The sequence below is a fragment of the Cryptomeria japonica genome, chromosome 5, assembly GCF_030272615.1.
Source record: "Cryptomeria japonica chromosome 5, Sugi_1.0, whole genome shotgun sequence".
In the NCBI taxonomy this organism is placed as follows: domain Eukaryota; kingdom Viridiplantae; phylum Streptophyta; class Pinopsida; order Cupressales; family Cupressaceae; genus Cryptomeria; species Cryptomeria japonica.
Window position 1 is genome coordinate 77,423,863 of NC_081409.1, and position 8,178 is coordinate 77,432,040.

Below are 8,178 nucleotides of genomic sequence, written 5' to 3' on the forward strand. Positions count from 1 at the left end.
CTGATCAATTTCAGCTAATCTGCATTCTTGTCGGTCTTTTTGTAAAGTGACCCAACTTACCAATAATGCCAAGAGATTGAATATATCAACATCTTTGAAAACTTGACCAACCATGTGAAAGGGCCAACCCATACACTTAGCAAGTGTTTCGGCTCATTTACAAATTATTGGTGATTTGAAGAACATCCGCAAGTCTATCGATATTTTGATTGATTGTTGAACTCAGCGAGATAACCTATTTGATGGCTCCTTCACTTTGGTGGAAATAAGAATATCCACGACTTTATTTAATTTGTGAAATAGCCGATGAGATAGGAGACTTAGCATTTGAGGATTATAGGAGACCTTTCAAATCGACAAATATCGTGCACAAGATTTTAAATGCCAAAAGTTTGAAAATTGCCAAGTTTAAAAATAGGGGTAACACTCATTTTCAGCTGTTTTTACATGTCAAACCCTCTGCGTAGGGTACACAGAGAAGCTACGGTGCATGTCAGAAGTGCCCCCAGCACATGCAGACCATTATTGGAGTGCATTTCTCAAGTGCACAGAGTGAGTCATCATATCCAGGTGTGTCTTGAATCTAATTTCAAAAAAAGTCAAGTATGTCACTCTGCAACACCACAAATACCAAAAACTGCAGTGGCAACAGGAGAAAAGGCTCCTGGTTGATACTGTGAGTTATTAAATTCAAGCTGAGTTCACCTTTTCTCAAATTCCATAGATAATTGAATCAGTTAGTCAACAGTTTAAATCTGAGGAAGCCAATACAATCTTCGACAAATGAAACATCAGTCTAAATTATCTAAATCCTTAAATATACAATCCTCACTAGTTGAAAAGTCAGAAAACAAAACTGTATAATTTTCTACATTCCAAGCAAGGCAATAAAGACTTTCTAAATAACTGAATATGCTGTTGCAATCAATAGTTTGTTTAATCAGAAATATAATTTTGTTGATCAACTTGGTACAACTGTGATTATTCATTTTAGATGATCATAAAACAGTTAGTGCAAACTTCTTTTATGATCAGAAAACCATATTTATCTTTTCATTCAGTAAGTAGGTGGAGAAAAAAAATTGATAGTTGATACCGGCACAACTTTACAAAATCAGCTGCTATACAAGTTGTTTTACATTAGACAAATGAAAACCCATCTTTTTGGTCATATCACCTAGACTTGTCGACAATTTAGAGAATCAAAAAAGTTAAGAGTGGGATCCATACTCTGGATGAACTTGGAATAGAAAATAAACAAATTTGATTTAAAATTTGATAAAAACCCATAATTTTCTTTCATGAAAACTTCACTTACTGGACATTAATCAAGTATAAAAACATGTATCAAATAGGAAAACATTAATGTGATGGGATGCAAAACATCAACTAATATATAGACATTGAAGTATCATGAGTAACTGTCGACTTGGCACTTCATGAAAATTTCAGAAATTACTCACAATAATCAATTCTACTGGTTTTCCACAGGTTTGTGCAAATTTGGGAGTACTTGACCACTAAAGAAAAATATTGTGGATATGATCACTTAGTGATTCATTAATGAATGGGTCCACTATTGAATCGAGACCTTAAAATTTGATAATTTGAATAAGGAGCGACAACTAAATTATATTAGCAGGGATAGAGAGAATGATACAGAACCCTGGACACTTAACAGGTCAACCTGGTTTTGAAAACAGTAGAATTTCAAGCTTGCATCTGCTGAAATGGAAAACTTGTCATTCAACCACATGGCCAGTTCCTTGGCATTCCAATTATAAATCAAACCTAAGTATTGTCATTATGTAACGACTCCAGCCTTCTGATTGCTACTCAAAATCTGGAAATCAAATATTTATGCTATGCCATTTATAGTAGACTAATTGGAAATGGTATCCAGTCAGGCAGCCCAAATCCTCTTGTAGAATACCCTGACATGAGACTATTGACCTTTAACCATCCTAAGGAGTGGAGCAATTGCTCCTGTAATTCCGTTTAATCCCTCGGTCTCATGATTTACTGGCCTCCACCAACCATTGTGTATTCTCTGCAGCAAAATTTCACTCCATCCAAGCTTTTGGATTCAGGCAACCTAATAAATGGACTAGCATTGTAGCCTTGAACCTCCCTAGCTCAAAATAAATTCAACAATGAATAAAAATTACAAAAGAACAGAGAATATGTAGAGAAATAAACAGGTAGGGTACCTCAAAATTGCCATTACAGTTTTTCATAAGCTCCTTGAAAGGTTACTCACAAATAAGGGATTATTTGGTATTTGAAATAAGACTATCATGCCACTACGCCAAATTTAGAGAATGTTTTAAAGAAAAACATTAATAAGAGCTAGCAATCCCTAAGATTGGCATACAACTTCGTCAAAAATAAAGAAAATCTTCAGGAAAGCCTCACAAGTATTCCATAAGAATACTTGAACGGCAAATCTCTTGAAGATAAATACACAGTGAAATGAAATACCAATTCACTACCCATATACGGTAAGATATGTTTGGCGAGAAATCTGATTTTGTGGGCAATCGTTCTTTTTTTAACTTGTTAGCTCGAATTGGATGGAGAAGAGGGAGAGGAAACACAATAGCGTTAAGCAATTTTAAGTGATATACAATTCCATTTACGCATGGTTTAACAATGGAAAAAATGCAATACCATTGGTCAATACACAGTAAGATTTTTTTTGATTCAGCATACTCACCTACTGAAAATGTAAATGTAAACCTGAAAAGTGATTCAGAAACAAGAAAAAGCTAAAGATGCCTATCAATTTGAATTAGAGATTTTGCTTACCTGAACTGCAGGAGATCGGCTCCTCACCCTGTTGTTGACTAGAGGATATACACAGTTAATGAGAGTAGTTACAGTTTGCATAAATATATACACTCCCTTAAGAAGGGTGTTTATTGAGGTCCATGTAATGGCAGGGAGTCTCCTAAGATTCGATGGAATACAGCATATTTTACGATTGTGTGGCCCTCACTTTCTCCGAAATTCTACTCACAATTTTATATATTAAAGATGCATAAAGGTCTGAAAATTCCCCATTAAGTATCTGCGACTCTTTAGATAATCGTGCATTACAAGAGTTTTAAGTGTTTTTTCCCTTTGTTGCAGCAACGTTCCAAGCAGTTGTTCCTAACACTCTTTTAAGAAATTGTCTAACTTTCTAATATCTTCATTCGTAAGTTTTATGTTCTATTAAAAAAAAATTCACTACTACAATTACTTATGAATCTTATATTGTTTGCCATCACAATTTTAACAAGTGCCACATTTGTTATAATATATTGTTTAATTTAATTTATCTTGTTTTATATTATTTATCTTTTTGATAATTGTGTTGTCTTACATGTATTATGTCAATTTGATTGGTGAGAGAAAGTTTTATTCATGTAGTGTTGGACTATGATAAAGTTTAATTTTTGGGGGTAGAAAACCTTCTTGGTATATGCAAGAATCAAATCTTTGGATGTTCAATGACATTTTGTTAGGAAGTCTGTTTACCATTTGATGCATGAGTTATATAGTTTATCTATATTACAAATTATGTCATGGTACATGCAAAGTTTGGGTGAGTTTAAAACACTATCGTGGCTATAATTATAAATTATTTGGTGAATAACACATTAACAACTATATTTTAATTGTGTTGTGTGGAGGTTGTACACTATAGTGTATAGATGAAAACTTTATGAACTTTGGTGTGCAAATCAGCAACAAACGCAACAACAAAGTGAGTTATATTTGTTAAGATAAATCATTATACAATTACCCGACAAAGATAGTGCATAACTAGAGAAAGTGATTGACAAAGATAGGCGAATGAGTGATAGGTATTTGCATAGGAAGTTGAGTTTGTCATGAAAGTTGTTGTCATTGACTATGTGAGTGTTCTTATGTATTTTATTTGTTGATAGGTTCTTTTTTTCAAATGGTACTTTTGTATTGGGAAGCATCTCTTTCTTTGGAAATAATCTCTTGAGATTGTCATATCTTGTACTTATATTACAGTTATCATGATCTTGTATTGTAAGTGTTTCACTTATATCATTTTAATTGGAGCAATGTTGGATATTATTAAGATTTTATATGATGTATGTACCTATATACTATAATTTTACATTTTATATGTATATTGGTAATTTGGTTTTCAATAATCTTTGTGTGTGTGTGTGTGTGTGTGTGTGTGTGTGTGTGTGTGTGTGTGTGCCAATAACAATATTGTAATTGTTTTATTAAACTGTTATAAGCTCTTGTGTTTTATATAATTGTTATAAGCTCTTGTGAATTGACTTTATATGCATTAGAAGTTAATTAGTTTTAAATCCAAAACTGTAATATTTTAAGTTATTCTTTGCGGAATAGTGAACTTATAGATGAACAAACACATTAGCATCTTCCATTCTTTCTTCTTAGGAAATACCATTGCCAATTGTCATAATCTCAGTGGCCAAAGTTTGAGGTAGGAGGATTGTTAACCAAAATTCTTTAGCCCTTTTGAAATTGTGCTTTCAATCTACTCGCACTTAGAGGATAAGATCTGCCTAGTTCTATAATAAATGTCATCATTTTAGTTTAATATCTACAAAATGAATGGTGACCACTTGGACTTTGGAGTTGTTTGAACAAATGGTGAAAGTAATATAACAATAAAATTTCATGAGGCAAGTAGGGGAAGAGCACCAGTAGCCGTCATAGCTAACTTCGCGCACCGACAGATCCTAAATGATACATCGAATTTTGATTATTTTGTTTTGGTTGTCTTCGTATGCGACTTAACTTCTTAAACCTATTGATCTGGCTTTTGGGTATTAACGATCCAATCTCTATGGGTCATTATGCGTCGAAAGGTCAAAAAGTGGTCATTTCAAAGTGTCGACCAATACTTGACCTCTTTTGCGCCAATACCCACACACCAAAAGACCAATATCCATTTATAAAATACCTAAAAAGTAATATGTTTTTCACGTTTTTATAAAAATTAATTAACCTATAAAATTTATCACATGCATATAATTAAAAATATGATGAATATAAAAATGTTTAAAATGGGTGGTCAAAAAACATGTTGACCACCCATAACCCCCTTCCTGCGTAGGTATGGTGGCCCCACGTGGCACGAACTCCCGCTATCTTTTTTGCCCTAAAAACTTAGGGAAATGAAGATTTTTCATTGCATTTTCTTCACTCGCAACTTCACAAGCCCCTGTCGGCGGCCTCCTCTACAACCTCTTCTTCACTCGCAACTTCGGCCTCCTCTACAACCTCGTCGACGGCTTGCTCTCAGGTAACGATCACTCTTCCTCCTTGCATATTGGATGTCCAATGATGGTTTTGCTCCTTCGCAGCTGCATTATGCTTTGTCTATTGATGATTTCTTCGTATGTGGTTTAGGGTTTCATTTCAATGCTCTATTAATATCAAAATCCTGACACAAAATGGCAAAACAATTGAATATCTCTTCATTTACTTTGAAACCCCTTCATTATTTTTCATTTCATTTTTTGGTTGCGCTGTTAAATGGTGTTTCTTTGTTTATAATGTTGAAATCCTCACAAAGAATGGAAAAACAATTGATTATTGTTCATAATTATTCGAGGCCCCTTCATTATTTATCATTTCTTTTTATGGGTGCGCTGTTAAATGGTGTCTCTCTGTTTATAATGCCGAAATCATTACAGTGAATGCAAAAAAAATTAATTATTGTTCATAATAGTTCGAAACCCCTTCATTATTTATCATTTACTTTTATAGGTGAGCTGTTAAATGGTGTCTCTTTGTTTATAATGTTGAAATCATTACAGTGAATGCAAAAAAAATTGATTATTGTTTATAATTATTCGAAGCCCCTTCATTATTTATCATTTCCTTTTATGGGTGCGATGTTAAATGGTGTCTCTCTGTTTATAATGTCGAAATCATTACAGTGAATGCAAAAAAAATTGATTATTGTTCATAATAGTTCGAAACCCCTTCATTATTTATCGTTTCCTTTTATGAGTGCGTTGTTAAACTGTGTCTCTCTATTTATAATGCCGCAATCATTACAGTGATTTCAAAAATAATTGATTATTATTTATAATTGTTCGAACCCCCTTCATTATTTATCATTTATTTTTATGGGTGCGTTGTTAAATGGTGTGTCTCTGTTTATAATGCAGAAATCAGTACAGTGAATGCAAAAATAATTGATTATTGTTCATAATTGTTTGAAACCCCTTCATTATTTATCATTTCCTTGAATGGGTGCGTTGTTAAATGGTGTCTCTATGTTTATAATGTCGAATTCATTACAGTGCATGAGAAAAATAATTGATTATTATTCATAATTGTTTGAAACCCCTTCATTATTTATCATTTCTTTTTATGGGTGAGATGTTAAATGGTGTGTCTCTGTTTATAATGCCGAAATCATTACAGTGAATGCGAAAATAATTGACTATTGTTCATAATTGTTTGAAACCCCTTCATTATTTATCATTTCCTTTTATGGTTGTGTTGTTAAATGTTGGCTCTCTGTTTATAATGTCGAAATCATTACAGTGAATGCGAAAATAATTGATTATTGTTCATAATTGTTCAAAACCCCTTCATTATTTATCATTTCCTTTTATGGTTGTGTTGTTAAAAGTTGTCTCTCTGTTTATACTGTTGAAATCATTATAGTGAATGTGAAAAAAATGGACTATTGTTCATAATTGTTCAAAACCCCTGTATTATTTATCATTACATACACACACACACACATATGTGTGTGTGTTAAATGGTTAATGGGTGTGTTGTTAAATGGTGTCTATCTGGTTATAATGTCGAAATCATTATAGTGAATGCAAAAAAAATTGATTATTGTTCATAATTATTTGAAACCCCTTCATTATTTATCATTTCATTTTATGGGTGCGCTGTTAAATTGTGTCTCTCTGTTTATAATGCTGAAATCATTACAGAGAATGCAAAAAAGATAAATTATTGTTCATAATTATTCGAAACCCCTTCATTATTTATCATTACATATATGCATATGTGTGTGTGTGTGGGGGGGGGGGGGGGGGGGGGGGGTGGGGGGGTGTACACATGGCACGAACTTCCGCTATCCTTTTGGTCCTAAAAACTTAGGGAAATGGAGATTTTTTGTGGCATTTTCATTGTTTGCTCTTCCTTCAATTTGTTAATATACTCACTGTAAATAATATTATCAGGCATACCATACATTACTTCCAATAAATTTCATATGAGAAATACAACAACATCATTCAATCATTTACTCATTTTATTTTCAGCTATATGGTTATTGTCTATATTATCATGCATACAGAAATAGAGACACGATACCATTTTATTTTGTTCAAATATGTACAATGATGAGTTACAGAAATATATTTGTTTTTCATCATTTATCTCAATGGCATTGAGGGTTTCATTTCAATGATTTGTCTCTCTATATATATTTATACGGTAGCACTTATTTTTTGTTGAAAGATGTTCAATGATGGAATTGTTCACTAGATCTAGTAGAATATTAGCAATATCCAATTTTCAATCACATCACAGTTGCATATTTTACTCATGCATCTCATGCTTTTTAGTTTGTCTCCTTGTTATATACAGTTTCAATATCTCTGCCTATATCATTCAACCATTTACTCATTTGAGAAATGAATCTGCATATTAATACTATATCAACAATATCCACTTTTTAATCACATCACAGTTACATCTTCCACCGATGCATCTCGTGCTTCTAGTTTCTCTCCTTGTTATATAATGTTTCAAGTTCTCTACCTATGTGTGTGTGTGTGTGTGTGTGTATATACACACATGACACAATTTTTTTTGTTGAAATATGTTCAATGATGCAATTGTTCACTATCTAATAGAATGTCAACGATATCCAATTTTCAATCACATCACAGTTCACTATCTCATGCTTCTAGTTTCTCTCCTTGTTATATAATGTTATATATATAGACACACACACACACACACACACACACACACACACACACACACACACACACACATCACAATTACATATTGAACTCCTGCATGGCTTTTTTGAGTTCTTCGGCTATATGGTTATTGTCTATATTATCATGCATACAAAAATAGAGACACAATACCATTTTATTTTGTTCAAAGATGTTCAATGATGAGTTACAG

General features: G+C 32.8%; 1 protein-coding gene across 1 annotated transcript in view; it reads right to left on the reverse strand.

Moving 5' to 3' along the window:
- The window catches only part of LOC131032755 (uncharacterized), a 29,117-nt gene extending 25,936 nt beyond the window's left edge, over positions 1-3,181 (reverse strand). The window contains exon 1 of the mRNA XM_057963804.2: positions 2,809-3,181. The gene's annotated coding sequence lies outside the window, so the exon portion shown is untranslated. The remainder of the gene's footprint in view (positions 1-2,808) is intronic.
- Between the last annotated feature and the right edge of the window lie 4,997 nt (positions 3,182-8,178).